Raw genomic sequence first — 26,444 nt, 5'->3', positions numbered from 1 at the left:
GCTAGGGAGTTTTTGTATAAAGCCAACGTAGAGTTGCAATTTCTTTTTAACAACTTTTATAGAGCATCTTCCTTAATCTTCAAGTTTATGTCAGAAGTGGGATTCGAACCAACGCCTACGAATGTAGACTGCGACCTGAACACAGTACCATAGACCACTCGAACATCCTGAGAGTCTTCTATGCCATTTCGAATGTCAAGTACATAAGTGATATTGATTCTGGATTAATAGAAGGAATGAAAAGTACATCTCACAGTAAAACTTTAATCCTTGGTCTTGACTTTCGTTTGAACACGAAAAAGGACCGTGTTTCCATATTAAAGACCTGTACGGTTGAACAACAATCAAGCATTTGCTAGGGTCTTTTTTTATAAAGAAAACGTAGAGTTGCAACTTCTTTTTAACGACTTTTAGAGAGCATCTTCCTTAATCTTCAAGTTTTTGTCAGAAGTGGGATTCGAACCCACGCCTACGAATGTAGACTGCGACCTGAACGCAGCGCCTTAGACCACTCGGCCATCCTGACTGACTTTTACGCCTCTTGGAATTTCAAGTATGTAAGTGATATTGATTCTGGATTAGTAGAAGGAATAAAAACTATATTTCAAGGTAAAACACTAGTCATTGGTCTTTACATTCGTTTGAACCTAAAAAGAGGCGGTATTTCTACATTAGCGACCTGTACGGTTGAAAAACAGTCAAGAACATGCTGGAAAGGTTCTTTAGAATGAAAACGTAGAGTAGCAACTTCTTTTTAACGACTTTTAGAGAGCATCTTCCTTAATCTTCAAGTTTTTGTCAGAAGTGGGATTCGAACCCACGCCTACGAATGTAGACTGCGACCTGAACGCAGCGCCTTAGACCACTCGGCCATCCTGACTGACTTTTACGCCTCTTGGAATTTCAAGTATGTAAGTGATATTGATTCTGGATTAATAGAAGGAATAAAAACTATATTTCAAGGTAAAACACTAGTCATTGGTCTTTACATTCGTTTAAACCTTAAAAGGACCGTGTTTTCACATTAAAGACCTGTACGGTTGAACAACAATCAAGCATCTGCTAGGGACTTTATTTATAAAGAAAACGTAGAGTTGCCACGTGTTTTTAACGACTTTTAGAGAGCATCTTCCTTAATCTTCAAGTTTATGTCAGAAGTGGGATTCGAACCAACGCCTACGAATGTAGACTGCGACCTGAACGCAGTACCATAGACCACTCGAACATCCTGAGAGTCTTCTATGCCATTTCGAATGTCAAGTACATAAGTGATATTGATTCTGGATTAATAGAAGGAATGAAAAGTACATCTCACAGTAAAACTTTAATCCTTGGTCTTGACTTTCGTTTGAACAGGAAAAAGGACCGTGTTTCCACATTAAAGACCTGTACGGTAGAACAACAATCAAGAACATGCTGGAAAGGTTCTTTAAAAAGAAAACATAGAGTTGCAACTTCTTTTTAACGACTTTTAGAGAGCATCTTCCTTAATCTTCAAGTTTTTGTCAGAAGTGGGATTCGAACCCACGCCTACGAATGTAGACTGCGACCTGAACGCAGCGCCTTAGACCACTCGGCCATCCTGACTGACTTTTACGCCTCTTGGAATTTCAAGTATGTAAGTGATATTGATTCTGGATTAGTAGAAGGAATAAAAACTATATTTCAAGGTAAAACACTAGTCATTGGTCTTTACATTCGTTTGAACCTAAAAAGAGGCGGTATTTCTACATTAGCGACCTGTACGGTTGAAAAACAGTCAAGAACATGCTGGAAAGGTTCTTTAGAATGAAAACGTAGAGTAGCAACTTCTTTTTAACGACTTTTAGAGAGCATCTTCCTTAATCTTCAAGTTTTTGTCAGAAGTGGGATTCGAACCCACGCCTACGAATGTAGACTGCGACCTGAACGCAGCGCCTTAGACCACTCGGCCATCCTGACTGACTTTTACGCCTCTTGGAATTTCAAGTATGTAAGTGATATTGATTCTGGATTAATAGAAGGAATAAAAACTATATTTCAAGGTAAAACACTAGTCATTGGTCTTTACATTCGTTTAAACCTTAAAAGGACCGTGTTTTCACATTAAAGACCTGTACGGTTGAACAACAATCAAGCATCTGCTAGGGACTTTATTTATAAAGAAAACGTAGAGTTGCCACGTGTTTTTAACGACTTTTAGAGAGCATCTTCCTTAATCTTCAAGTTTATGTCAGAAGTGGGATTCGAACCAACGCCTACGAATGTAGACTGCGACCTGAACGCAGTACCATAGACCACTCGAACATCCTGAGAGTCTTCTATGCCATTTCGAATGTCAAGTACATAAGTGATATTGATTCTGGATTAATAGAAGGAATGAAAAGTACATCTCACAGTAAAACTTTAATCCTTGGTCTTGACTTTCGTTTGAACAGGAAAAAGGACCGTGTTTCCACATTAATGACCTGTACGGTAGAACAACAATCAAGAACATGCTGGAAAGGTTCTTTAAAAAGAAAACATAGAGTTGCAACTTCTTTTTAACGACTTTTAGAGAGCATCTTCCTTAATCTTCAAGTTTATGTCAGAAGTGGGTTTCGAACCCACGCCTACGAATGTAAACTGCGATCTAAACGCAGCGCCTTAGACCACTCGGCCATCCTGACTGACTTTTACACCACTTGGAATTTCAAGTATGTAAGTGATATTGATTCTGGATTAATAGAAAGAATAACAACCATATTTCCAGGTAAAACACTAGTCCTTGGTATTTACATTCGTTTGAACCTAAAAAGAAACCGTATTTCCGCATTAGCGACCTGTACGGTTGAACAGCAACAATCAAGAATATGCTGAGAAGGTTCTTTAGAAAGAAAGCGTACAGGTGAAATTTCTTTTTAAATTGTTTGAGAGCAGCTTCATTAACCTTCAAATTTATGTCAGAAGTGGGATTCGAAACCTCGCCTACGAATGTGGACTGCAACCTGAACGCAGCTCCTTAGATCACTCGGCCATCCTGACTACCTTTTACGCCACTTTGAATTTCAAGTATGTAAGAAGTATTGGTTCTGGATTAATAGAAGGAATAACAGCCATTTTCATGGTAAGGTATTAATCCTTGGTCTTGACTTTCGTTTGAACATAAAAAAGACCGTGTTTCTACATTAAAGACATGTACGGTTGAGCAACAATCAAGCATATACTAGGGAGTTTTTTTATAAAGAAAACGTAGAGTTGTAACTTCTCTTTAACGACTTTTAAAGAGCATCCTTCTTAATCACCAATTGCATGTCAGAAGTGCGATTCGAACCCACGCCTGCGAATGTAAACTGCGACCTGAACGCAGCGCCATAGACCACTCAGGCATCCTGAGAGTCTTCTATACCATTTCGAATGTCAAGTATGTAAGTGATATTGATTCTGGATTTATAGAAGCAATAACAAGTATGTTTCGCGGTACAACCTTAATCCTTGGTCTTGACTTTCGTTTGAACATAAAAAAGGACCGTGTTTCTACATTAAAGACCTGTACGGTTGAACAACAACCAAGCATATGCTAGGGACTTTTTTTATAAAGAAAACGTAGAGTTGCAACTTCTTTTTAACGACTTTTAGAGAGCATCTTCCTTAATCTTCAAACTTATGTCAGAAGTGGGATTCGAACCCACGCCTACGAATGTAGACTACGACCTGAACGCAGCGCCTTAGACTACTCGGACATCCTGACTGACTTTTACATCACTTGGAATTTCAAGTATGTAAGTGATATTGATTCTGGATTAATAGAAGGAATAACAACCATATTTCAGGGTAAAACACTAGTCCTTCGTCTTTACATTCGTTTGAACCTAAAAAAGGCCGTATTTCTACATTAGCGACCTGTACGGTTGAACAACAATCAAGAACATGCTGGAATGGTTCTTTAGAATGAAAATGTAGTGTAGCAATTTCTTTTTAACGACTTTTACAGAGCATCTTCCTTAATCTTTAAGTTTTTGTCAGAAGTGGGATTCGAACCCACGCCTACGAATGTAGACTGCGACCTGAACGCAGCGCCTTAGACCACTCGGCCATCCTGACTGACTTTTACGCCTCTTGGAATTTCAAGTATGTAAGTGATATTGATTCTGGATTAATAGAAGGAATAAAAACTATATTTCAAGGTAAAACACTAGTCATTGGTCTTTACATTCGTTTAAACCTAGAAAGGACCGTGTTTTCACATTAAAGACCTGTACAGTTGAACAACAATCAAGCATTTGCTAGGGACTTTTTTTATAAAGAAAACGTAGAGTTGCAACGTGTTTTTAACGACTTTTAAAGAGCATCTTCCTTAATCTTCAAGTTTATGTCAGAAGTGGGATTCGAACCCACGCCTACGAATGTAGACTGCGACCTGAACGCAGCGCCTTAGACCACTCGGCCATCCTGACTGACTTTTACGCCACTTGGAATTTCAATTATTTAAGTGATATTGATTCTGGATTAATAGAAGGAATAAAAACTATATTTCAAGGTAAAACACTAGTCATTGGTTTTTACAATCGTTTAAATCTAAATAGGACCGCGTTTCCACATTAAAGACCTGTACGGTAGAACAACAATCAAGCATTTGCTAGGGAGTTTTTGTATAAAGCCAACGTAGAGTTGCAATTTCTTTTTAACGACTTTTATAGAGCATCTTCCTTTATCTTCAAACTTATGTCAGAAGTGGGATTCGAACCCATGCCTACGAATGTAGACTGCGTCCTGAACGCAGTGCAATAGACCACTCGAACATCCTGAGAGTCTTCTATGCCATTTCGAATGTCAAGTACATAAGTGATATTGATTCTGGATTAATAGAAGGATTGAAAAGTACATCTCACAGTAAAACTTTAATCCTTGGTCTTGACTTTCGTTTGAACACGAAAAAGGACCGTGTTTCCACATTAAAGACCTGTACGGTTAAACAACAATCAAGCATTTGCTAGGGAGCTTTTTTATAAAGAAAACGTAGAGTTGCAACTTTTTTTTAACGACTTTTAGAGAGCATCGTCCTTAATCCTCAAGTTTATGTCAGAAGTGGGTTTCGAACCTACGCCTACGAATGTAGACTGCCACCTGAACGCAGCGCCTTAGACCACTCGGCCAACTTGACTGACTTTTACATCACTTGGAATTTCAAGTATGTAAGTGATATTGATTCTGGATTAATAGAAAGAATAACAACCATATTTCAAGGTAAAACACTAGTCCTTCGTCTTTACATTCGTTTGAACCTAAAAAGAGGCCGTATTTCTACATTAGCGACCTGTACGGTTGAACAACAATCAAGAATATGCTGGGAAGGTTCATTAGAAAGAAAACATAGAGTGGCAACTTCTCTTTAACGACTTTTGGAGAGCATCTTCCTTAATCTTCAAGTTCATGTCAGAAGTGTGATTCGAAGCCACGCCTACGAATGTAGACTGCGTCCTGAACGCAGCGCCTTAGACCACTCGGCCATCCTGACTGAATTTTACGCCACTTGGAATTTCAAGTATGTAAGTGATATTGATTCTGGATTAAAAGAAGGAATAACAACTATATTTCAAGGTAAAACACTAGTCCTTGGTCTTTACATTCGTTTTGAACCTAAAAAGAGGCCGTGTTTCTACATTAACGACCTGTACGGTTGAACAACCATAAAGGATATTATAGGAAGGTTTCTCATAAAGAACACTTACTGTTGCAAATTCAATTTCCACATTTTAAAGAGCATCCCTCTTAATCACCAATTACATGTCAAAAGTGGGATTCGAACCCACGCCTATAAATGTAGATTGCAACCTGAACGCAGTGCCATAGACCACTCGAACACCCTGAGAGACTTCTATGCCATTTCGAATGTCAAGTACATAAGTGATATTGATTCTGAATTAATAGAAGGAATGAAAAGTACATCTCACAGTAAAACTTTAATCCTTGGTCTTGACTTTCGTTTGAACCTAAGAGGAGGCAGTGTTTCTACATTAACGACCTGTACGGTTGAACAACCATAAAGGATATTATAGGAAGGTTTCTCATAAAGAACACTTACTGTTGCAATTTCATTTTCCACATTTTAAAGAGAATCCTTCTTAATCACCAATTACATCTAAGAAGTGGGATTCGAACCCATGCCTACAAATGTAGATTGCGACCTGAACGCAGCGCCTTACACCGCTCAGCCATCCTGACTGTCTTTTGCGTCAAATCGAATGTCAAGTATATAAGTAATATTGATTCTGGATTAACAGCAGGAATAAAAAGTATATCTCACAGTAAAACTTTAACCCTTGGTCTTGACTTTCGTGTGATCCTAAAGTAGGACCGTATTTCTACATTAGCGACCTGTACGGTTGAACAATAATCAAGAACATGCTGGAAAGGTTCTTTAGAAAGAAAACGTAGAGTGGCAACTTCTTTTTAACGACTTTTAGAGAGCATCTTCCTTAATCTTCAAGTTTTTGTCAGAAGTTGGATTCGAACCCACGCCTACGAATGTAGACTGCGACCTGAACGCAGCGCCTTAGACCACTCGGCCATCCTGACTGACTTTTACGCCACTTGGAATTTCAATTATGTAAGTGATATTGATTCTGGATTAATAGAAGGAATAAAAATTATATTTCAAGGTAAAACACTAGTCATTGGTCTTTACATTCGTTTAAACCTAAAAAGGACCGTGTTTCCACATTAAAGACCTGTACGGTAGAACAACAATCAAGCATTTGCTAGGGAGTTTTTGTATAAAGCCAACGTAGAGTTGCAATTTCTTTTTAACAACTTTTATAGAGCATCTTCCTTAATCTTCAAACTTATGTCAGAAGTGGGATTCGAACCCACGCCTGCGAATGTAGACTGCGACCTGAACGCAGTGCCATAGACCACTCGAACATCCTGAGAGTCTTCAATGCCATTTTTAATGTCAAGTACATAAGTGATATTGATTCTGGATTAATAGAAGGAATGAAAAGTACATCTCACAGTAAAACTTTAATCCTTGGTCTTGACTTTCGTTTGAACACGAAAAAGGACCGTGTTTCCACATTAAAGACCTGTACGGTTAAACAACAATCAAGCATTTGCTAGGGAGCTTTTTTATAAAGAAAACGTAGAGTTGCAACTTCTTTTTAACGACTTTTAGAGAGCATCTTCCTTAATCCTCAAGTTTATGTCAGAAGTGGATTTCGAACCTAGGCCTACGAATGTAGACTGCGACCTGAACGCAGCGCCTTAGACCACTCGGCCATCCTGACTGACTTTTACATCACTTGGAATTTCAAGTATGTAAGTGATATTGATTCTGGATTAATAGAAAGAATAACAACCACATTTCAAGGTAAAACACTAGTCCTTCGTCTTTACATTCGTTTGAACCTAAAAAGAGGCCGTATTACTACATTAGCGACATGTACGGTTGAACAACAATCAAGAATATGCTGGGAAGGTTCTTTAGAAAGAAACCGTGGAGTGGCAACTTCTTTTTAACGACTGACTAGAGTTGCAACTTCTTTTTAACGACTTTTAGAGAGCATCTTCCGTAATCTTCAAGTTCATGTCAGAAGTGGGTTTCGAACCCACGCCTACGAATGTAGATTGCGACCTGAACACAGTGCCTTGGACCACTCGGCCATCCTGACGGACTTTTACACCACTTTGAATTTCAAGTATGTAAGTGATATTAATTCTGGATTAATAGAAGGAATAACAACTATATTTCAAGGTAAAACACTAGTCCTTGGTCTTTACATTCGTTTGAACCTAAAAAGAGGCCGTATTTCTACATTAGCGACCTATACGGTTCAACAACAATCAAGAATATGCTAGGAAGGTTCTTTAGAAAGAAAACGTACAGGTGAAATTTTTTTTTAAATTGTTTGAGAGTATCTTCATTAACCTTCGAATTTATGTCAGAAGTGGGATTCGAAACCACGCCTTCGAATGTAGACTGCGACCTGAACGTAGCGCCTTAGACCACTCGGCAATCCGGACTACCTTTTACGCCACTTTGAATTTCAAGTATGTAAGTAATATTGATTCTGGATTAATAGAAGGAATAACAAACATTTTTCATAGTAAGGCATTAATCCTTGGTCTTGACTTTCGTTTGAACATAAAAAAGGACCGTGTTTCTACATTAAAGACATGTACGGTTGAACAACAATCAAGCATATGCTAGGGAGTTTTTTTATAAAGAAAACGTAGAGTTGCAATTTCTTTTTAACGGCTTTTAGAGAGCATCTTCCTTAATCTTCAAGTTTATGTCAGAAGTGTGATTCGAACCCACGCCTACGAATGTAGACTGCGATCTAAACGCAGCGCCTTAGACCACTCGGCCATCCTGACTGACTTTTACACCACTTGGAATTTCAAGTATGTAAGTGATATTGATTCTGGATTAATAGAAGGAATAACAACCATATTTCAAGGTAAAACACTAGTCCTTGGTCTTTACATTCGTTTGAACCTAAAAAGAAACCGTATTTCCGCATTAGCGACCTGTACGGTTGAACAGCAACAATCAAGAATATGCTGAGAAGGTTCTTTAGAAAGAAAGCGTACAGGTGAAATTTCTTTTTAAATTGTTTGAGAGCAGCTTCATTAACCTTCAAATTTATGTCAGAAGTGGGATTCGAAACCACGCCTACGAATGTGGACTGCAACCTGAACGCAGCTCCTTAGACCACTCGGCCATCCTGACTACCTTTTACGCCACTTTGAATTTCAAGTATGTAAGTAATATTGATTCTGGATTAATAGAAGGAATAACAGCCATTTTCATGGTAAGGCATTAATCCTTGGTCTTGACTTTCGTTTGAACATAAAAAAGACCGTGTTTCTACATTAAAGACATGTACGGTTGAGCAACAATCAAGCATATGCTAGGGAGTTTTTTTATAAAGAAAACGTAGAGTTGCAACTTCTCTTTAACGACTTTTAAAGAGCATCCTTCTTAATCACCAATTGCATGTCAGAAGTGCGATTCGAACCCACGCCTGCGAATGTAAACTGCGACCTGAACGCAGCGCCATAGACCACTCAGGAATCCTGAGAGTCTGCTATACCATTTTGAATGTCAAGTATGTAAGTGATATTGATTCTGGATTTATAGAAGCAATAACAAGTATGTTTCGCGGTACAACCTTAATCCTTGGTCTTGACTTTCGTTTGAACATAAAAAAGGACCGTGTTTCTACATTAAAGACCTGTACGGTTGAACAACAATCAAGCATATGCGAGGGACTTTTTTTATAAAGAAAACGTAGAGTTGCAACTTCTTTTTAACGACTTTTAGAGAGCATCTTCCTTAATCTTCAAACTTATGTCAGAAGTGGGATTCAAACCCACGCCTACGAATGTAAACTACGACCTGAACGCAGCGCCTTAGACTACTCGGCCATCCTGACTGACTTTTACATCACTTGGAATTTCAAGTATGTAAGCGATATTGATTCTGGATTAATAGAAGGAATAACAACCATATTTCAGGGTAAAACACTAGTCCTTCGTCTTTACATTCGTTTAAACCTAAAAAAAGGCCGTATTTCTACATTAGCGACCTGTACGGTTGAAAAACAATCAAGAACATGCTAGAAAGGTTCTTTAGAATGAAAACGTAGTGTAGCAACTTCTTTTTAACGACTTTTAGAGAGCATCTTCCTTAATCTTTAAGTTTTTGTCAGAAGTGGGATTCAAACCCACGCCTACGAATGTAGACTGCCACCTGGACGCAGCGCCTTAGACCACTCGGCCATCCTGACTGACTTTTACGCCTCTTGGAATTTGAGCTATGTAAGTGATATTGATTCTGGATTAATAGAAAGAATAACAACCATATTTCAAGGTAAAACACTAGTCCTTCGTCTTTACATTCGTTTGAACCTAAAAAGAGGCCGTATTTCTACATTAGCGACTTGTACGGTTGAACAACAATCAAGAATATGTTGGGAAGGTTCATTAGAAAGAAAACGTAGAGTGGCATCTTCTTTTTAACGACTTTTAGAGAGCATCTTCCTTAATCTTCAAGTTCATGTCAGAAGTGGGTTTCGAACCCACGCCTACGAATGTAGATTGCGACCTGAACACAGTGCCTTGGACCACTCGGCCATCCTGACTGACTTTTACACCACTTTGAATTTCAAGTATGTAAGTGATATTAATTCTGGATTAATAGAAGGAATAACAACTATATTTCAAGGTAAAACACTAGTCCTTGGTCTTTACATTCGTTTGAACCTAAAAAGAGGCCGTATTTCTAAATTAGCGACCTATACGGTTCAACAACAATCAAGAATATGCTAGGAAGGTTCTTTAGAAAGAAAACGTACAGGTGAAATTTCTTTTTGAATTGTTTGAGAGTATCTTCATTAACCTTCGAATTTATGTCAGAAGTGGGATTCGAAACCACGCCTTCGAATGTAGACTGCGACCTGAACGTAGCGCCTTAGACCACTCGGCCATCCGGACTACCTTTTACGCCACTTTGAATTTCAAGTATGTAAGTAATATTGATTCTGGATTAATAGAAGGAATAACAAACATTTTTCATGGTAAGGCATTAATCCTTGGTCTTGACTTTCGTTTGAACATAAAAAAGGACCGTGTTTCTACATTAAAGACATGTACGGTTGAACAACAATCAAGCATATGCTAGGGAGTTTTTTTATAAAGAAAACGTAGAGTTGCAATTTCTTTTTAACGGCTTTTAGAGAGCATCTTCCTTAATCTTCAAGTTTATGTCAGAAGTGTGATTCGAACCCACGCCTACGAATGTAGACTGCGTCCTGAACGCAGCGCCTTAGACCACTCGGCAATCCTGACTGAATTTTACGCCACTTGGAATTTCAATTATGTAAGTGATATTGATTCTGGATTAATAGAAGGAATAAAAATTATATTTCAAGGAAAGACACTAGTCATTGGTCTTTACATTCGTTTAAACCTAAAAAGGACCGTGTTTCCACATCAAAGACCTGTACGGTAGAACAACAATCAAGAACATGCTGGAAAGGTTCTTTAGAAAGAAAACGTAGAGTGGCATCTTCTTTTTAACGACTTTTAGAGAGCATCTTCCTTAATCTTCAAGTTCATGTCAGAAGTGGGTTTCGAACCCACGCCTACGAATGTAGATTGCGACCTGAACACAGTGCCTTGGACCACTCGGCCATCCTGACTGACTTTTACACCACTTTGAATTTCAAGTATGTAAGTGATATTAATTCTGGATTAATAGAAGGAATAACAACTATATTTCAAGGTAAAACACTAGTCCTTGGTCTTTACATTCGTTTGAACCTAAAAAGAGGCCGTATTTCTAAATTAGCGACCTATACGGTTCAACAACAATGAAGAATATGCTAGGAAGGTTCTTTAGAAAGAAAACGTACAGGTGAAATTTCTTTTTAAATTGTTTGAGAGTATCTTCATTAACCTTCGAATTTATGTCAGAAGTGGGATTCGAAACCACGCCTTCGAATGTAGACTGCGACCTGAACGTAGCGCCTTAGACCACTCGGCCATCCGGACTACCTTTTACGCCACTTTGAATTTCAAGTATGTAAGTAATATTGATTCTGGATTAATAGAAGGAATAAAAATTATATTTCAAGGTAAAACACTAGTCATTGGTCTTTACATTCGTTTAAACCTAAAAAGGACCGTGTTATCACATTAAAGACCTGTACGGTTGAACAACAATCAAGTATTGGCTAGGGACTTTTTTTATAAAGAAAACGTAGAGTTGCCACGTGTTTTTAACGACTTTTAGAGAGCATCTTCCTTAATCTTCAAGTTTTTGTCAGAAGTGGGATTCGAACCCACGCCTACGAATGTAGACTGCGACCTGAACGCAGCGCCTTAGACCACTCGGCCATCCTGACTGACTTTTACGCCACTTGGAATTTCAAGTATGTAAGTGATATTGATTCTGGATTAATAGAAGGAATAAAAACTATATTTCAAGGTAAAACACTAGTCATTGGTCTTTACATTCGTTTAAACCTAAAAAGGACCGTGTTTTCACATTAAAGAACTGTACGGTAGAACAACAATCAAGCATTTGCTAGGGAGTTTTTGTATAAAGCCAACGTAGAGTTGCAATTTCTTTTTAACAACTTTTATAGAGCATCTTCCTTAATCTTCAAGTTTATGTCAGAAGTGGGATTCGAACCAACGCCTACGAATGTAGACTGCGACCTGAACGCAGTACCATAGACCACTCGAACATCCTGAGAGTCTTCTATGCCATTTCGAATGTCAAGTACATAAGTGATATTGATTCTGGATTAATAGAAGGAATGAAAAGTACATCTCACAGTAAAACTTTAATCCTTGGTCTTGACTTTCGTTTGAACACGAAAAAGGACCGTGTTTCCATATTAAAGACCTGTACGGTTGAACAACAATCAAGCATTTTCTTGGGTCTTTTTTTATAAAGAAAACGTAGAGTTGCAACTTCTTTTTAACGACTTTTAGAGAGCATCTTCCTTAATCTTCAAGTTTTTGTCAGAAGTGGGATTCGAACCCACGCCTACGAATGTAGACTGCGACCTGAACGCAGCGCCTTAGACCACTCGGCCATCCTGACTGACTTTTACGCCTCTTGGAATTTCAAGTATGTAAGTGATATTGATTCTGGATTAGTAGAAGGAATAAAAACTATATTTCAAGGTAAAACCCTAGTCATTGGTCTTTACATTCGTTTGAACCTAAAAAGAGGCGGTATTTCTACATTAGCGACCTGTACGGTTGAAAAACAGTCAAGAACATGCTGGAAAGGTTCTTTAGAATGAAAACGTAGAGTAGCAACTTCTTTTTAACGACTTTTAGAGAGCATCTTCCTTAATCTTCAAGTTTTTGTCAGAAGTGGGATTCGAACCCACGCCTACGAATGTAGACTGCGACCTGAACGCAGCGCCTTAGACCACTCGGCCATCCTGACTGACTTTTACGCCTCTTGGAATTTCAAGTATGTAAGTGATATTGATTCTGGATTAATAGAAGGAATAAAAACTATATTTCAAGGTAAAACACTAGTCATTGGTCTTTACATTCGTTTAAACCTTAAAAGGACCGTGTTTTCACATTAAAGACCTGTACGGTTGAACAACAATCAAGCATCTGCTAGGGACTTTATTTATAAAGAAAACGTAGAGTTGCCACGTGTTTTTAACGACTTTTAGAGAGCATCTTCCTTAATCTTCAAGTTTATGTCAGAAGTGGGATTCGAACCAACGCCTACGAATGTAGACTGCGACCTGAACGCAGTACCATAGACCACTCGAACATCCTGAGAGTCTTCTATGCCATTTCGAATGTCAAGTACATAAGTGATATTGATTCTGGATTAATAGAAAGAATGAAAAGTACATCTCACAGTAAAACTTTAATCCTTGGTCTTGACTTTCGTTTGAACAGGAAAAAGGACCGTGTTTCCACATTAAAGACCTGTACGGTAGAACAACAATCAAGAACATGCTGGAAAGGTTCTTTAAAAAGAAAACATAGAGTTGCAACTTCTTTTTAACGACTTTTAGAGAGCATCTTCCTTAATCTTCAAGTTTTTGTCAGAAGTGGGATTCGAACCCACGCCTACGAATGTAGACTGCGACCTGAACGCAGCGCCTTAGACCACTCGGCCATCCTGACTGACTTTTACGCCTCTTGGAATTTCAAGTATGTAAGTGATATTGATTCTGGATTAGTAGAAGGAATAAAAACTATATTTCAAGGTAAAACACTAGTCATTGGTCTTTACATTCGTTTGAACCTAAAAAGAGGCGGTATTTCTACATTAGCGACCTGTACGGTTGAAAAACAGTCAAGAACATGCTGGAAAGGTTCTTTAGAATGAAAACGTAGAGTAGCAACTTCTTTTTAACGACTTTTAGAGAGCATCTTCCTTAATCTTCAAGTTTTTGTCAGAAGTGGGATTCGAACCCACGCCTACGAATGTAGACTGCGACCTGAACGCAGCGCCTTAGACCACTCGGCCATCCTGACTGACTTTTACGCCTCTTGGAATTTCAAGTATGTAAGTGATATTGATTCTGGATTAATAGAAGGAATAAAAACTATATTTCAAGGTAAAACACTAGTCATTGGTCTTTACATTCGTTTAAACCTTAAAAGGACCGTGTTTTCACATTAAAGACCTGTACGGTTGAACAACAATCAAGCATCTGCTAGGGACTTTATTTATAAAGAAAACGTAGAGTTGCCACGTGTTTTTAACGACTTTTAGAGAGCATCTTCCTTAATCTTCAAGTTTATGTCAGAAGTGGGATTCGAACCAACGCCTACGAATGTAGACTGCGACCTGAACGCAGTACCATAGACCACTCGAACATCCTGAGAGTCTTCTATGCCATTTCGAATGTCAAGTACATAAGTGATATTGATTCTGGATTAATAGAAGGAATGAAAAGTACATCTCACAGTAAAACTTTAATCCTTGGTCTTGACTTTCGTTTGAACAGGAAAAAGGACCGTGTTTCCACATTAAAGACCTGTACGGTAGAACAACAATCAAGAACATGCTGGAAAGGTTCTTTAAAAAGAAAACATAGAGTTGCAACTTCTTTTTAACGACTTTTAGAGAGCATCTTCCTTAATCTTCAAGTTTATGTCAGAAGTGGGTTTCGAACCCACGCCTACAAATGTAAACTGCGATCTAAACGCAGCGCCTTAGACCACTCGGCCATCCTGACTGACTTTTACACCACTTGGAATTTCAAGTATGTAAGTGATATTGATTCTGGATTAATAGAAAGAATAACAACCATATTTCCAGGTAAAACACTAGTCCTTGGTATTTACATTCGTTTGAACCTAGAAAAAAACCGTATTTCCGCATTAGCGACCTGTACGGTTGAACAGCAACAATCAAGAATATGCTGAGAAGGTTCTTTAGAAAGAAAGCGTACAGGTGAAATTTCTTTTTAAATTGTTTGAGAGCAGCTTCATTAACCTTCAAATTTATGTCAGAAGTGGGATTCGAAACCTCGCCTACGAATGTGGACTGCAACCTGAACGCAGCTCCTTAGATCACTCGGCCATCCTGACTACCTTTTACGCCACTTTGAATTTCAAGTATGTAAGAAGTATTGGTTCTGGATTAATAGAAGGAATAACAGCCATTTTCATGGTAAGGTATTAATCCTTGGTCTTGACTTTCGTTTGAACATAAAAAAGACCGTGTTTCTACATTAAAGACATGTACGGTTGAGCAACAATCAAGCATATACTAGGGAGTTTTTTTATAAAGAAAACGTAGAGTTGTAACTTCTCTTTAACGACTTTTAAAGAGCATCCTTCTTAATCACCAATTGCATGTCAGAAGTGCGATTCGAACCCACGCCTGCGAATGTAAACTGCGACCTGAACGCAGCGCCATAGACCACTCAGGCATCCTGAGAGTCTTCTATACCATTTCGAATGTCAAGTATGTAAGTGATATTGATTCTGGATTTATAGAAGCAATAACAAGTATGTTTCGCGGTACAACCTTAATCCTTGGTCTTGACTTTCGTTTGAACATAAAAAAGGACCGTGTTTCTACATTAAAGACCTGTACGGTTGAACAACAACCAAGCATATGCTAGGGACTTTTTTTATAAAGAAAACGTAGAGTTGCAACTTCTTTTTAACGACTTTTAGAGAGCATCTTCCTTAATCTTCAAACTTATGTCAGAAGTGGGATTCGAACCCACGCCTACGAATGTAGACTACGACCTGAACGCAGCGCCTTAGACTACTCGGACATCCTGACTGACTTTTACATCACTTGGAATTTCAAGTATGTAAGTGATATTGATTCTGGATTAATAGAAGGAATAACAACCATATTTCAGGGTAAAACACTAGTCCTTCGTCTTTACATTCGTTTGAACCTAAAAAAGGCCGTATTTCTACATTAGCGACCTGTACGGTTGAACAACAATCAAGAACATGCTGGAATGGTTCTTTAGAATGAAAACGTAGTGTAGCAATTTCTTTTTAACGACTTTTACAGAATATCTTCCTTAATCTTTAAGTTTTTGTCAGAAGTGGGATTCGAACCCACGCCTACGAATGTAGACTGCGACCTGAACGCAGCGCCTTAGACCACTCGGCCATCCTGACTGACTTTTACGCCTCTTGGAATTTCAAGTATGTAAGTGATATTGATTCTGGATTAATAGAAGGAATAAAAACTATATTTCAAGGTAAAACACTAGTCATTGGTCTTTACATTCGTTTAAACCTAGAAAGGACCGTGTTTTCACATTAAAGACCTGTACAGTTGAACAACAATCAAGCATTTGCTAGGGACTTTTTTTATAAAGAAAACGTAGAGTTGCAACGTGTTTTTAACGACTTTTAAAGAGCATCTTCCTTAATCTTCAAGTTTATGTCAGAAGTGGGATTCGAACCCACGCCTACGAATGTAGACTGCGACCTGAACGCAGCGCCTTAGACCACTCGGCCATCCTGACTGACTTTTACGCCACTTGGAATTTCAATTATTTAAGTGATATTGATTCTGGATTAATAGAAGGAATAAAAACTATATTTCAAGGTAAAACACTAGTCATTGGTTTTTACAATCGTTTAAATCTAAATAGGACCGCGTTTCCACATTAAAGACCTGTACGGTAGAACAACAATCAAGCATTTGCTAGGGAGTTTTTGTATAAAGCCAACGTAGAGTTGCAATTTCTTTTTAACGACTTTTATAGAGCATCTTCCTTTATCTTCAAACTTATGTCAGAAGTGGGATTCGAACCCATGCCTACGAATGTAGACTGCGTCCTGAACGCAGTGCAATAGACCACTCGAACATCCTGAGAGTCTTCTATGCCATTTCGAATGTCAAGTACATAAGTGATATTGATTCTGGATTAATAGAAGGATTGAAAAGTACATCTCACAGTAAAACTTTAATCCTTGGTCTTGACTTTCGTTTGAACCTAAGAGGAGGCAGTGTTTCTACATTAACGACCTGTACGGTTGAACAACCATAAAGGATATTATAGGAAGGTTTCTCATAAAGAACACTTACTGTTGCAATTTCATTTTCCACATTTTAAAGAGAATCCTTCTTAATCACCAATTACATCTAAGAAGTGGGATTCGAACCCATGCCTACAAATGTAGATTGCGACCTGAACGCAGTGCCTTACACCGCTCAGCCATCCTGACTGTCTTTTGCGTCAAATCGAATGTCAAGTATATAAGTAATATTGATTCTGGATTAACAGCAGAAATAAAAAGTATATCTCACAGTAAAACTTTAACCCTTGGTCTTGACTTTCGTGTGATCCTAAAGTAGGACCGTATTTCTACATTAGCGACCTGTACGGTTGAACAACAATCAAGAACATGCTGGAAAGGTTCTTTAGAAAGAAAACGTAGAGTGGCAACTTCTTTTTAACGACTTTTAGAGAGCATCTTCCTTAATCTTCAAGTTTTTGTCAGAAGTTGGATTCGAACCCACGCCTACGAATGTAGACTGCGACCTGAACGCAGCGCCTTAGACCACTCGGCCATCCTGACTGACTTTTACGCCACTTGGAATTTCAATTATGTAAGTGATATTGATTCTGGATTAATAGAAGGAATAAAAATTATATTTCAAGGTAAAACACTAGTCATTGGTCTTTACATTCGTTTAAACCTAAAAAGGACCGTGTTTCCACATTAAAGACCTGTACGGTAGAACAACAATCAAGCATTTGCTAGGGAGTTTTTGTATAAAGCCAACGTAGAGTTGCAATTTCTTTTTAACAACTTTTATAGAGCATCTTCCTTAATCTTCAAACTTATGTCAGAAGTGGGATTCGAACCCACGCCTGCGAATGTAGACTGCGACCTGAACGCAGTGCCATAGACCACTCGAACATCCTGAGAGTCTTCAATGCCATTTTTAATGTCAAGTACATAAGTGATATTGATTCTGGATTAATAGAAGGAATGAAAAGTACATCTCACAGTAAAACTTTAATCCTTGGTCTTGACTTTCGTTTGAACACGAAAAAGGACCGTGTTTCCACATTAAAGACCTGTACGGTTAAACAACAATCAAGCATTTGCTAGGGAGCTTTTTTATAAAGAAAACGTAGAGTTGCAACTTCTTTTTAACGACTTTTAGAGAGCATCTTCCTTAATCCTCAAGTTTATGTCAGAAGTGGATTTCGAACCTAGGCCTACGAATGTAGACTGCGACCTGAACGCAGCGCCTTAGACCACTCGGCCATCCTGACTGACTTTTACATCACTTGGAATTTCAAGTATGTAAGTGATATTGATTCTGGATTAATAGAAAGAATAACAACCACATTTCAAGGTAAAACACTAGTCCTTCGTCTTTACATTCGTTTGAACCTAAAAAGAGGCCGTATTACTACATTAGCGACATGTACGGTTGAACAACAATCAAGAATATGCTGGGAAGGTTCTTTAGAAAGAAACCGTGGAGTGGCAACTTCTTTTTAACGACTGACTAGAGTTGCAACTTCTTTTTAACGACTTTTAGAGAGCATCTTCCGTAATCTTCAAGTTCATGTCAGAAGTGGGTTTCGAACCCACGCCTACGAATGTAGATTGCGACCTGAACACAGTGCCTTGGACCACTCGGCCATCCTGACGGACTTTTACACCACTTTGAATTTCAAGTATGTAAGTGATATTAATTCTGGATTAATAGAAGGAATAACAACTATATTTCAAGGTAAAACACTAGTCCTTGGTCTTTACATTCGTTTGAACCTAAAAAGAGGCCGTATTTCTACATTAGCGACCTATACGGTTCAACAACAATCAAGAATATGCTAGGAAGGTTCTTTAGAAAGAAAACGTACAGGTGAAATTTTTTTTTAAATTGTTTGAGAGTATCTTCATTAACCTTCGAATTTATGTCAGAAGTGGGATTCGAAACCACGCCTTCGAATGTAGACTGCGACCTGAACGTAGCGCCTTAGACCACTCGGCAATCCGGACTACCTTTTACGCCACTTTGAATTTCAAGTATGTAAGTAATATTGATTCTGGATTAATAGAAGGAATAACAAACATTTTTCATAGTAAGGCATTAATCCTTGGTCTTGACTTTCGTTTGAACATAAAAAAGGACCGTGTTTCTACATTAAAGACATGTACGGTTGAACAACAATCAAGCATATGCTAGGGAGTTTTTTTATAAAGAAAACGTAGAGTTGCAATTTCTTTTTAACGGCTTTTAGAGAGCATCTTCCTTAATCTTCAAGTTTATGTCAGAAGTGTGATTCGAACCCACGCCTACGAATGTAGACTGCGATCTAAACGCAGCGCCTTAGACCACTCGGCCATCCTGACTGACTTTTACACCACTTGGAATTTCAAGTATGTAAGTGATATTGATTCTGGATTAATAGAAGGAATAACAACCATATTTCAAGGTAAAACACTAGTCCTTGGTCTTTACATTCGTTTGAACCTAAAAAGAAACCGTATTTCCGCATTAGCGACCTGTACGGTTGAACAGCAACAATCAAGAATATGCTGAGAAGGTTCTTTAGAAAGAAAGCGTACAGGTGAAATTTCTTTTTAAATTGTTTGAGAGCAGCTTCATTAACCTTCAAATTTATGTCAGAAGTGGGATTCGAAACCACGCCTACGAATGTGGACTGCAACCTGAACGCAGCTCCTTAGACCACTCGGCCATCCTGACTACCTTTTACGCCACTTTGAATTTCAAGTATGTAAGTAATATTGATTCTGGATTAATAGAAGGAATAACAGCCATTTTCATGGTAAGGCATTAATCCTTGGTCTTGACTTTCGTTTGAACATAAAAAAGACCGTGTTTCTACATTAAAGACATGTACGGTTGAGCAACAATCAAGCATATGCTAGGGAGTTTTTTTATAAAGAAAACGTAGAGTTGCAACTTCTCTTTAACGACTTTTAAAGAGCATCCTTCTTAATCACCAATTGCATGTCAGAAGTGCGATTCGAACCCACGCCTGCGAATGTAAACTGCGACCTGAACGCAGCGCCATAGACCACTCAGGAATCCTGAGAGTCTGCTATACCATTTTGAATGTCAAGTATGTAAGTGATATTGATTCTGGATTTATAGAAGCAATAACAAGTATGTTTCGCGGTACAACCTTAATCCTTGGTCTTGACTTTCGTTTGAACATAAAAAAGGACCGTGTTTCTACATTAAAGACCTGTACGGTTGAACAACAATCAAGCATATGCGAGGGACTTTTTTTATAAAGAAAACGTAGAGTTGCAACTTCTTTTTAACGACTTTTAGAGAGCATCTTCCTTAATCTTCAAACTTATGTTAGAAGTGGGATTCAAACCCACGCCTACGAATGTAAACTACGACCTGAACGCAGCGCCTTAGACTACTCGGCCATCCTGACTGACTTTTACATCACTTGGAATTTCAAGTATGTAAGCGATATTGATTCTGGATTAATAGAAGGAATAACAACCATATTTCAGGGTAAAACACTAGTCCTTCGTCTTTACATTCGTTTAAACCTAAAAAAAGGCCGTATTTCTACATTAGCGACCTGTACGGTTGAACAACAATCAAGAACATGCTAGAAAGGTTCTTTAGAATGAAAACGTAGTGTAGCAACTTCTTTTTAACGACTTTTAGAGAGCATCTTCCTTAATCTTTAAGTTTTTGTCAGAAGTGGGATTCAAACCCACGCCTACGAATGTAGACTGCCACCTGAACGCAGCGCCTTAGACCACTCGGCCATCCTGACTGACTTTTACGCCTCTTGGAATTTGAGCTATGTAAGTGATATTGATTCTGGATTAATAGAAAGAATAACAACCATATTTCAAGGTAAAACACTAGTCCTTCGTCTTTACATTCGTTTGAACCTAAAAAGAGGCCGTATTTCTACATTAGCGACTTGTACGGTTGAACAACAATCAAGAATATGCTGGGAAGGTTCATTAGAAAGAAAACGTAGAGTGGCATCTTCTTTTTAACGACTTTTAGAGAGCATCTTCCTTAATCTTCAAGTTCATGTCAGAAGTGGGTTTCGAACCCACGCCTACGAATGTAGATTGCGACCTGAACACAGTGCCTTGGACCACTCGGCCATCCTGACTGTCTTTTACACCACTTTGAATTTCAAGTATGTAAGTGATATTAATTCTGGATTAATAGAAGGAATAACAACTATATTTCAAGGTAAAACACTAGTCCTTGGTCTTTACATTCGTTTGAACCTAAAAAGAGGCCGTATTTCTAAATTAGCGACCTATACGGTTCAACAACAATCAAGAATATGCTAGGAAGGTTCTTTAGAAAGAAAACGTACAGGTGAAATTTCTTTTTGAATTGTTTGAGAGTATCTTCATTAACCTTCGAATTTATGTCAGAAGTGGGATTCGAAACCACGCCTTCGAATGTAGACTGCGACCTGAACGTAGCGCCTTAGACCACTCGGCCATCCGGACTACCTTTTACGCCACTTTGAATTTCAAGTATGTAAGTAATATTGATTCTGGATTAATAGAAGGAATAACAAACATTTTTCATGGTAAGGCATTAATCCTTGGTCTTGACTTTCGTTTGAACATAAAAAAGGACCGTGTTTCTACATTAAAGACATGTACGGTTGAACAACAATCAAGCATATGCTAGGGAGTTTTTTTATAAAGAAAACGTAGAGTTGCAATTTCTTTTTAACGGCTTTTAGAGAGCATCTTCCTTAATCTTCAAGTTTATGTCAGAAGTGTGATTCGAACCCACGCCTACGAATGTAGACTGCGTCCTGAACGCAGCGCCTTAGACCACTCGGCAATCCTGACTGAATTTTACGCCACTTGGAATTTCAATTATGTAAGTGATATTGATTCTGGATTAATAGAAGGAATAAAAATTATATTTCAAGGAAAGACACTAGTCATTGGTCTTTACATTCGTTTAAACCTAAAAAGGACCGTGTTTCCACATCAAAGACCTGTACGGTAGAACAACAATCAAGAACATGCTGGAAAGGTTCTTTAGAAAGAAAACGTAGAGTGGCATCTTCTTTTTAACGACTTTTAGAGAGCATCTTCCTTAATCTTCAAGTTCATGTCAGAAGTGGGTTTCGAACCCACGCCTACGAATGTAGATTGCGACCTGAACACAGTGCCTTGGACCACTCGGCCATCCTGACTGACTTTTACACCACTTTGAATTTCAAGTATGTAAGTGATATTAATTCTGGATTAATAGAAGGAATAACAACTATATTTCAAGGTAAAACACTAGTCCTTGGTCTTTACATTCGTTTGAACCTAAAAAGAGGCCGTATTTCTAAATTAGCGACCTATACGGTTCAACAACAATGAAGAATATGCTAGGAAGGTTCTTTAGAAAGAAAACGTACAGGTGAAATTTCTTTTTAAATTGTTTGAGAGTATCTTCATTAACCTTCGAATTTATGTCAGAAGTGGGATTCGAAACCACGCCTTCGAATGTAGACTGCGACCTGAACGTAGCGCCTTAGACCACTCGGCCATCCGGACTACCTTTTTCGCCACTTTGAATTTCAAGTATGTAAGTAATATTGATTCTGGATTAATAGAAGGAATAAAAATTATATTTCAAGGAAAGACACTAGTCATTGGTCTTTACATTCGTTTAAACCTAAAAAGGACCGTGTTTCCACATCAAAGACCTGTACGGTAGAACAACAATCAAGAACATGCTGGAAAGGTTCTTTAGAAAGAAAACGTAGAGTGGCAAGTTCTTTTTAACGACTTTTAGAGAGCATCTTCCTTAATCTTCAAGTTTTTGTCAGATGTGGGATTCGAACCCACGCCTACGAATGTAGACTGCGACCTGAACGCAGCGCCTTAGACCACTCGGCCATCCTGACTGACTTTTACGCCACTTGGAATTTCAAGTATGTAAGTGATATTGATTCTGGATTAATAGAAGGAATAAAAACTATATTTCAAGGTAAAACACTAGTCATTGGTTTTTACATTCGTTTAAACCTAAAAAGGCCCGTGTTTTCACAATAAAGACCTGTACGGTTTAACAACAATCAAGCATTTGCTAGGGACTTTTTTTATAAACAAAACGTAGAGTTGCAACTTGTTTTTAACGTCTTTTAGAGAGCATCTTCCTTAATCTTCAAGTTTATGTCAGAAGTGGGATTCGAACCCACGCCTACGAATGTAGACTCCGACCTGAACGCAGCACCTTAGACCACTCGGCCATCCTGACTGACTTTTACGCCACTTGGAATTTCAATTATGTAAGTGATATTGATTCTGGATTAATAGAAGAAATAAAAATTATATTTCAAGATAAAACACTAGTCATTGGTCTTTATAATCGTTTAAACCTAAATAGGACCGTGTTTCCACATTAGAGACCTGTACGGTAGAACAACAATCAAGCATTTGCTAGGGAGTTTTTGTATAAAGCCAACGTAGAGTTGCAATTTCTTTTTAACAACTTTTATAGAGCATCTTCCTTAATCTTCAAACTTATGTCAGAAGGGGGATTCGAACCCACGCCTACGAATGTAGACTGCGACCTGAACGCAGCGCCTTAGACTGCTCGGCCATCCTGACTGACTTTTACATCACTTGGAATTTCAAGTATGTAAGTGATATTGATTCTGGATTAATAGAAGCAATAACAAGTATGTTTCGCGGTACAACCTTAATCCTTGGTCTTGAATTTCGTTTGAACATAAAAAAGGACCGTGTTTCTACATTAAAGACCTGTACGGTTGAAAAGCAGTCAAGAACATGCTGGAAAGGTTCTTTAGAATGAAAACGTAGAGTAGCAACTTCTTTTTAACGACTTTTAGAGAGCATCTTCCTTAATCTTTAAGTTTTTGTCAGAAATGGGATTCGAACCCACGCCTACGAATGTAAACTACGACCTGAACGCAGCGCCTTAGACTACTCGGCCATCCTGACTGACTTTTACATCACTTGGAATTTCAAGTATGTAAGTGATATTGATTCTGGATTAATAGAAGGAATAACAACCATATTTCAGGGTAAAACACTAGTCCTTCGTCTTTACATTCGTTTGAACCTAAAAAAAGGCCGTATTTCTACATTAGCGACCTGTACGGTTGAACAACAATCAAGAACATGCTAGAAAGGTTCTTTAGAATGAAAACGTAGTGTAGCAACTTCTTTTTAACGACTTTTAGAGAGCATCTTCCTTAATCTTTAAGTTTTTGTCAGAAGTGGGATTCGAACCCACGCCTACGAATGTAGACTGCGACCTGAACGCAGCGCCTTAGACCACTCGGCCATCCTGACTGACTTTTACGCCTCTTGGAATTTGAGCTATGTAAGTGATATTGATTCTGGATTAATAGAAAGAATAACAACCATATTTCAAGGTAAAACACTAGTCCTTCGTCTTTACATTCGTTTGAACCTAAAAAGAGGCCGTATTTCTACATTAGCGACTTGTACGGTTGAACAACAATCAAGAATATGCTGGGAAGGTTCATTAGAAAGAAAACGTAGAGTGGCAACTTCTTTTTAACGACTTTTAGAGAGCATCTTCCTTAATCTTTAAGTTTTTGTCAGAAGTGGGATTCGAACCCACGCCTACGAATGTAGACTGCGACCTGAACGCAGCGCCTTAGACCACTCGGCCATTCTGACTGAATTTTACGCCACTTGGAATTTCAAGGATGTAAGTGATATTGATTCTGGATTAAAGGAAGGAATAACAACTATATTTCAAGGTAAAACACTAGTCCTTGGTCTTTACATTCGTTTTGAACCTAAAAAGAGGCCGTGTTTCTACATTAACGACCTGTACAGTTGAACAACCATAAAGGATATTATAGGAAGTTTTCTCATAAAGAACACTTACTGTTGCAAATTCAATTTCCACATTTTAAAGAGCATCCTTCTTAATCACCAATTACATGTCAAAAATGGGATTCGAACCCACGCCTACAAATGTAGATTGCAACCTGAACGCAGCGCCATAGACCACTCAGCCATCCTGACAGTCTTTTACGCCAATACTTATGTCAAGTATATAGGTGGTATTGATTCTGGACTAATGGAAGGAGTAACAACTATAATTCATGGTAAAGCATTAATCCTTGGTCTTGACCTTCGTTTGAACCTAAGAGGAGGCAGTGTTTCTACATTAACGACCTGTACGGTTGCACAACCATAAAGGATATTATAGGAAGGTTTCTCATAAAGAACACTTACTGTTGCAATTTCATTTTCCACATTTTAAAGAGAATCCTTCTTAATCACCAATTACATCTAAGAAGTGGGATTCGAACCCATGCCTACAAATATAGATTGCGACCTGAACGCAGCGCCTTACACCGCTCAGCCATCCTGACTGTCTTTTGCGTCAAATCGAATGTCAAGTATATAAGGGATATTGATTCTGAATTAACAGCAGGAATAAAAAGTATATCTCACAGTAAAACTTTAACCCTTGGTCTTGACTTTCGTGTGAACCTAAAGTAGGACCATATTTCTACATTAGTGACCTGTAAAGTTGAACAACAATCAAGAACATGCTGGAAAGGTTCTTTAGAAAGAAAACGTAGAGTGGCAACTTCTTTTTAACGACTTTTAGAGAGCATCTTCCTTAATCTTTAAGTTTTTGTCAGAAATGGGATTCGAACCCACGCCTACGAATGTAAACTACGACCTGAACGCAGCGCCTTAGACTACTCGGCCATCCTGACTGACTTTTACATCACTTGGAATTTCAAGTATGTAAGTGATATTGATTCTGGATTAATAGAAGGAATAACAACCATATTTCAGGGTAAAACACTAGTCCTTCGTCTTTACATTCGTTTGAACCTAAAAAAAGGCCGTATTTCTACATTAGCGACCTGTACGGTTGAACAACAATCAAGAACATGCTAGAAAGGTTCTTTAGAATGAAAACGTAGTGTAGCAACTTCTTTTTAACGACTTTTAGAGAGCATCTTCCTTAATCTTTAAGTTTTTGTCAGAAGTGGGATTCGAACCCACGCCTACGAATGTAGACTGCGACCTGAACGCAGCGCCTTAGACCACTCGGCCATCCTGACTGACTTTTACGCCTCTTGGAATTTGAGCTATGTAAGTGATATTGATTCTGGATTAATAGAAAGAATAACAACCATATTTCAAGGTAAAACACTAGTCCTTCGTCTTTACATTCGTTTGAACCTAAAAAGAGGCCGTATTTCTACATTAGCGACTTGTACGGTTGAACAACAATCAAGAATATGCTGGGAAGGTTCATTAGAAAGAAAACGTAGAGTGGCAACTTCTTTTTAACGACTTTTAGAGAGCATCTTCCTTAATCTTTAAGTTTTTGTCAGAAGTGGGATTCGAACCCACGCCTACGAATGTAGACTGCGACCTGAACGCAGCGCCTTAGACCACTCGGCCATTCTGACTGAATTTTACGCCACTTGGAATTTCAAGGATGTAAGTGATATTGATTCTGGATT

At 38.3% G+C, this 26,444-nt stretch overlaps 40 non-coding genes across 40 annotated transcripts; all 40 read right to left on the bottom strand.

Moving 5' to 3' along the window:
* Positions 1-442: 442 nt before the first annotated feature.
* Trnal-cag (transfer RNA leucine (anticodon CAG)) lies at positions 443-526 on the bottom strand. Its single transcript has one exon. It is a non-coding gene; the product is annotated as a tRNA-Leu (tRNA).
* Positions 527-796: 270 nt separating this feature from the next.
* Positions 797-880, bottom strand: Trnal-cag (transfer RNA leucine (anticodon CAG)). The gene has a single exon. It is a non-coding gene; the product is annotated as a tRNA-Leu (tRNA).
* A 623-nt stretch (positions 881-1,503) lies between these two features.
* On the bottom strand, positions 1,504-1,587 carry Trnal-cag (transfer RNA leucine (anticodon CAG)). The gene has a single exon. It is a non-coding gene; the product is annotated as a tRNA-Leu (tRNA).
* Positions 1,588-1,857: 270 nt separating this feature from the next.
* Positions 1,858-1,941, bottom strand: Trnal-cag (transfer RNA leucine (anticodon CAG)). Its single transcript has one exon. It is a non-coding gene; the product is annotated as a tRNA-Leu (tRNA).
* A 623-nt stretch (positions 1,942-2,564) lies between these two features.
* Positions 2,565-2,648, bottom strand: Trnal-uag (transfer RNA leucine (anticodon UAG)). Its single transcript has one exon. It is a non-coding gene; the product is annotated as a tRNA-Leu (tRNA).
* Positions 2,649-3,978: 1,330 nt separating this feature from the next.
* Positions 3,979-4,062, bottom strand: Trnal-cag (transfer RNA leucine (anticodon CAG)). The gene has a single exon. It is a non-coding gene; the product is annotated as a tRNA-Leu (tRNA).
* A 269-nt stretch (positions 4,063-4,331) lies between these two features.
* Positions 4,332-4,415, bottom strand: Trnal-cag (transfer RNA leucine (anticodon CAG)). The gene has a single exon. It is a non-coding gene; the product is annotated as a tRNA-Leu (tRNA).
* A 977-nt stretch (positions 4,416-5,392) lies between these two features.
* On the bottom strand, positions 5,393-5,476 carry Trnal-cag (transfer RNA leucine (anticodon CAG)). Its single transcript has one exon. It is a non-coding gene; the product is annotated as a tRNA-Leu (tRNA).
* A 977-nt stretch (positions 5,477-6,453) lies between these two features.
* Trnal-cag (transfer RNA leucine (anticodon CAG)) lies at positions 6,454-6,537 on the bottom strand. The gene has a single exon. It is a non-coding gene; the product is annotated as a tRNA-Leu (tRNA).
* Positions 6,538-7,544: 1,007 nt separating this feature from the next.
* On the bottom strand, positions 7,545-7,628 carry Trnal-cag (transfer RNA leucine (anticodon CAG)). Its single transcript has one exon. It is a non-coding gene; the product is annotated as a tRNA-Leu (tRNA).
* Positions 7,629-8,250: 622 nt separating this feature from the next.
* On the bottom strand, positions 8,251-8,334 carry Trnal-uag (transfer RNA leucine (anticodon UAG)). The gene has a single exon. It is a non-coding gene; the product is annotated as a tRNA-Leu (tRNA).
* A 1,331-nt stretch (positions 8,335-9,665) lies between these two features.
* Trnal-cag (transfer RNA leucine (anticodon CAG)) lies at positions 9,666-9,749 on the bottom strand. Its single transcript has one exon. It is a non-coding gene; the product is annotated as a tRNA-Leu (tRNA).
* A 270-nt stretch (positions 9,750-10,019) lies between these two features.
* Positions 10,020-10,103, bottom strand: Trnal-cag (transfer RNA leucine (anticodon CAG)). The gene has a single exon. It is a non-coding gene; the product is annotated as a tRNA-Leu (tRNA).
* A 622-nt stretch (positions 10,104-10,725) lies between these two features.
* On the bottom strand, positions 10,726-10,809 carry Trnal-cag (transfer RNA leucine (anticodon CAG)). The gene has a single exon. It is a non-coding gene; the product is annotated as a tRNA-Leu (tRNA).
* Positions 10,810-11,078: 269 nt separating this feature from the next.
* On the bottom strand, positions 11,079-11,162 carry Trnal-cag (transfer RNA leucine (anticodon CAG)). The gene has a single exon. It is a non-coding gene; the product is annotated as a tRNA-Leu (tRNA).
* A 621-nt stretch (positions 11,163-11,783) lies between these two features.
* On the bottom strand, positions 11,784-11,867 carry Trnal-cag (transfer RNA leucine (anticodon CAG)). The gene has a single exon. It is a non-coding gene; the product is annotated as a tRNA-Leu (tRNA).
* A 623-nt stretch (positions 11,868-12,490) lies between these two features.
* Trnal-cag (transfer RNA leucine (anticodon CAG)) lies at positions 12,491-12,574 on the bottom strand. The gene has a single exon. It is a non-coding gene; the product is annotated as a tRNA-Leu (tRNA).
* Positions 12,575-12,844: 270 nt separating this feature from the next.
* Trnal-cag (transfer RNA leucine (anticodon CAG)) lies at positions 12,845-12,928 on the bottom strand. Its single transcript has one exon. It is a non-coding gene; the product is annotated as a tRNA-Leu (tRNA).
* A 623-nt stretch (positions 12,929-13,551) lies between these two features.
* Positions 13,552-13,635, bottom strand: Trnal-cag (transfer RNA leucine (anticodon CAG)). Its single transcript has one exon. It is a non-coding gene; the product is annotated as a tRNA-Leu (tRNA).
* A 270-nt stretch (positions 13,636-13,905) lies between these two features.
* Trnal-cag (transfer RNA leucine (anticodon CAG)) lies at positions 13,906-13,989 on the bottom strand. The gene has a single exon. It is a non-coding gene; the product is annotated as a tRNA-Leu (tRNA).
* Positions 13,990-14,612: 623 nt separating this feature from the next.
* Trnal-uag (transfer RNA leucine (anticodon UAG)) lies at positions 14,613-14,696 on the bottom strand. Its single transcript has one exon. It is a non-coding gene; the product is annotated as a tRNA-Leu (tRNA).
* A 1,330-nt stretch (positions 14,697-16,026) lies between these two features.
* Positions 16,027-16,110, bottom strand: Trnal-cag (transfer RNA leucine (anticodon CAG)). The gene has a single exon. It is a non-coding gene; the product is annotated as a tRNA-Leu (tRNA).
* Positions 16,111-16,379: 269 nt separating this feature from the next.
* Trnal-cag (transfer RNA leucine (anticodon CAG)) lies at positions 16,380-16,463 on the bottom strand. The gene has a single exon. It is a non-coding gene; the product is annotated as a tRNA-Leu (tRNA).
* A 976-nt stretch (positions 16,464-17,439) lies between these two features.
* On the bottom strand, positions 17,440-17,523 carry Trnal-cag (transfer RNA leucine (anticodon CAG)). Its single transcript has one exon. It is a non-coding gene; the product is annotated as a tRNA-Leu (tRNA).
* Positions 17,524-18,530: 1,007 nt separating this feature from the next.
* On the bottom strand, positions 18,531-18,614 carry Trnal-cag (transfer RNA leucine (anticodon CAG)). The gene has a single exon. It is a non-coding gene; the product is annotated as a tRNA-Leu (tRNA).
* Positions 18,615-19,236: 622 nt separating this feature from the next.
* On the bottom strand, positions 19,237-19,320 carry Trnal-uag (transfer RNA leucine (anticodon UAG)). Its single transcript has one exon. It is a non-coding gene; the product is annotated as a tRNA-Leu (tRNA).
* Positions 19,321-20,651: 1,331 nt separating this feature from the next.
* Positions 20,652-20,735, bottom strand: Trnal-cag (transfer RNA leucine (anticodon CAG)). The gene has a single exon. It is a non-coding gene; the product is annotated as a tRNA-Leu (tRNA).
* A 270-nt stretch (positions 20,736-21,005) lies between these two features.
* On the bottom strand, positions 21,006-21,089 carry Trnal-cag (transfer RNA leucine (anticodon CAG)). The gene has a single exon. It is a non-coding gene; the product is annotated as a tRNA-Leu (tRNA).
* A 622-nt stretch (positions 21,090-21,711) lies between these two features.
* Trnal-cag (transfer RNA leucine (anticodon CAG)) lies at positions 21,712-21,795 on the bottom strand. Its single transcript has one exon. It is a non-coding gene; the product is annotated as a tRNA-Leu (tRNA).
* Positions 21,796-22,064: 269 nt separating this feature from the next.
* On the bottom strand, positions 22,065-22,148 carry Trnal-cag (transfer RNA leucine (anticodon CAG)). The gene has a single exon. It is a non-coding gene; the product is annotated as a tRNA-Leu (tRNA).
* Positions 22,149-22,769: 621 nt separating this feature from the next.
* Positions 22,770-22,853, bottom strand: Trnal-cag (transfer RNA leucine (anticodon CAG)). Its single transcript has one exon. It is a non-coding gene; the product is annotated as a tRNA-Leu (tRNA).
* Positions 22,854-23,122: 269 nt separating this feature from the next.
* Positions 23,123-23,206, bottom strand: Trnal-cag (transfer RNA leucine (anticodon CAG)). Its single transcript has one exon. It is a non-coding gene; the product is annotated as a tRNA-Leu (tRNA).
* A 269-nt stretch (positions 23,207-23,475) lies between these two features.
* Positions 23,476-23,559, bottom strand: Trnal-cag (transfer RNA leucine (anticodon CAG)). The gene has a single exon. It is a non-coding gene; the product is annotated as a tRNA-Leu (tRNA).
* A 270-nt stretch (positions 23,560-23,829) lies between these two features.
* Positions 23,830-23,913, bottom strand: Trnal-cag (transfer RNA leucine (anticodon CAG)). The gene has a single exon. It is a non-coding gene; the product is annotated as a tRNA-Leu (tRNA).
* A 270-nt stretch (positions 23,914-24,183) lies between these two features.
* Trnal-cag (transfer RNA leucine (anticodon CAG)) lies at positions 24,184-24,267 on the bottom strand. Its single transcript has one exon. It is a non-coding gene; the product is annotated as a tRNA-Leu (tRNA).
* A 270-nt stretch (positions 24,268-24,537) lies between these two features.
* Trnal-cag (transfer RNA leucine (anticodon CAG)) lies at positions 24,538-24,621 on the bottom strand. The gene has a single exon. It is a non-coding gene; the product is annotated as a tRNA-Leu (tRNA).
* Positions 24,622-24,891: 270 nt separating this feature from the next.
* Positions 24,892-24,975, bottom strand: Trnal-cag (transfer RNA leucine (anticodon CAG)). Its single transcript has one exon. It is a non-coding gene; the product is annotated as a tRNA-Leu (tRNA).
* Positions 24,976-25,598: 623 nt separating this feature from the next.
* Positions 25,599-25,682, bottom strand: Trnal-cag (transfer RNA leucine (anticodon CAG)). Its single transcript has one exon. It is a non-coding gene; the product is annotated as a tRNA-Leu (tRNA).
* A 270-nt stretch (positions 25,683-25,952) lies between these two features.
* Trnal-cag (transfer RNA leucine (anticodon CAG)) lies at positions 25,953-26,036 on the bottom strand. The gene has a single exon. It is a non-coding gene; the product is annotated as a tRNA-Leu (tRNA).
* Positions 26,037-26,306: 270 nt separating this feature from the next.
* On the bottom strand, positions 26,307-26,390 carry Trnal-cag (transfer RNA leucine (anticodon CAG)). Its single transcript has one exon. It is a non-coding gene; the product is annotated as a tRNA-Leu (tRNA).
* Positions 26,391-26,444: the final 54 nt, after the last annotated feature.

This window comes from Hydractinia symbiolongicarpus, chromosome 4 (assembly GCF_029227915.1).
Source record: "Hydractinia symbiolongicarpus strain clone_291-10 chromosome 4, HSymV2.1, whole genome shotgun sequence".
In the NCBI taxonomy this organism is placed as follows: Eukaryota; Metazoa; Cnidaria; class Hydrozoa; order Anthoathecata; family Hydractiniidae; genus Hydractinia; species Hydractinia symbiolongicarpus.
This window is presented reverse-complemented; position numbering and strand designations above follow the sequence as displayed.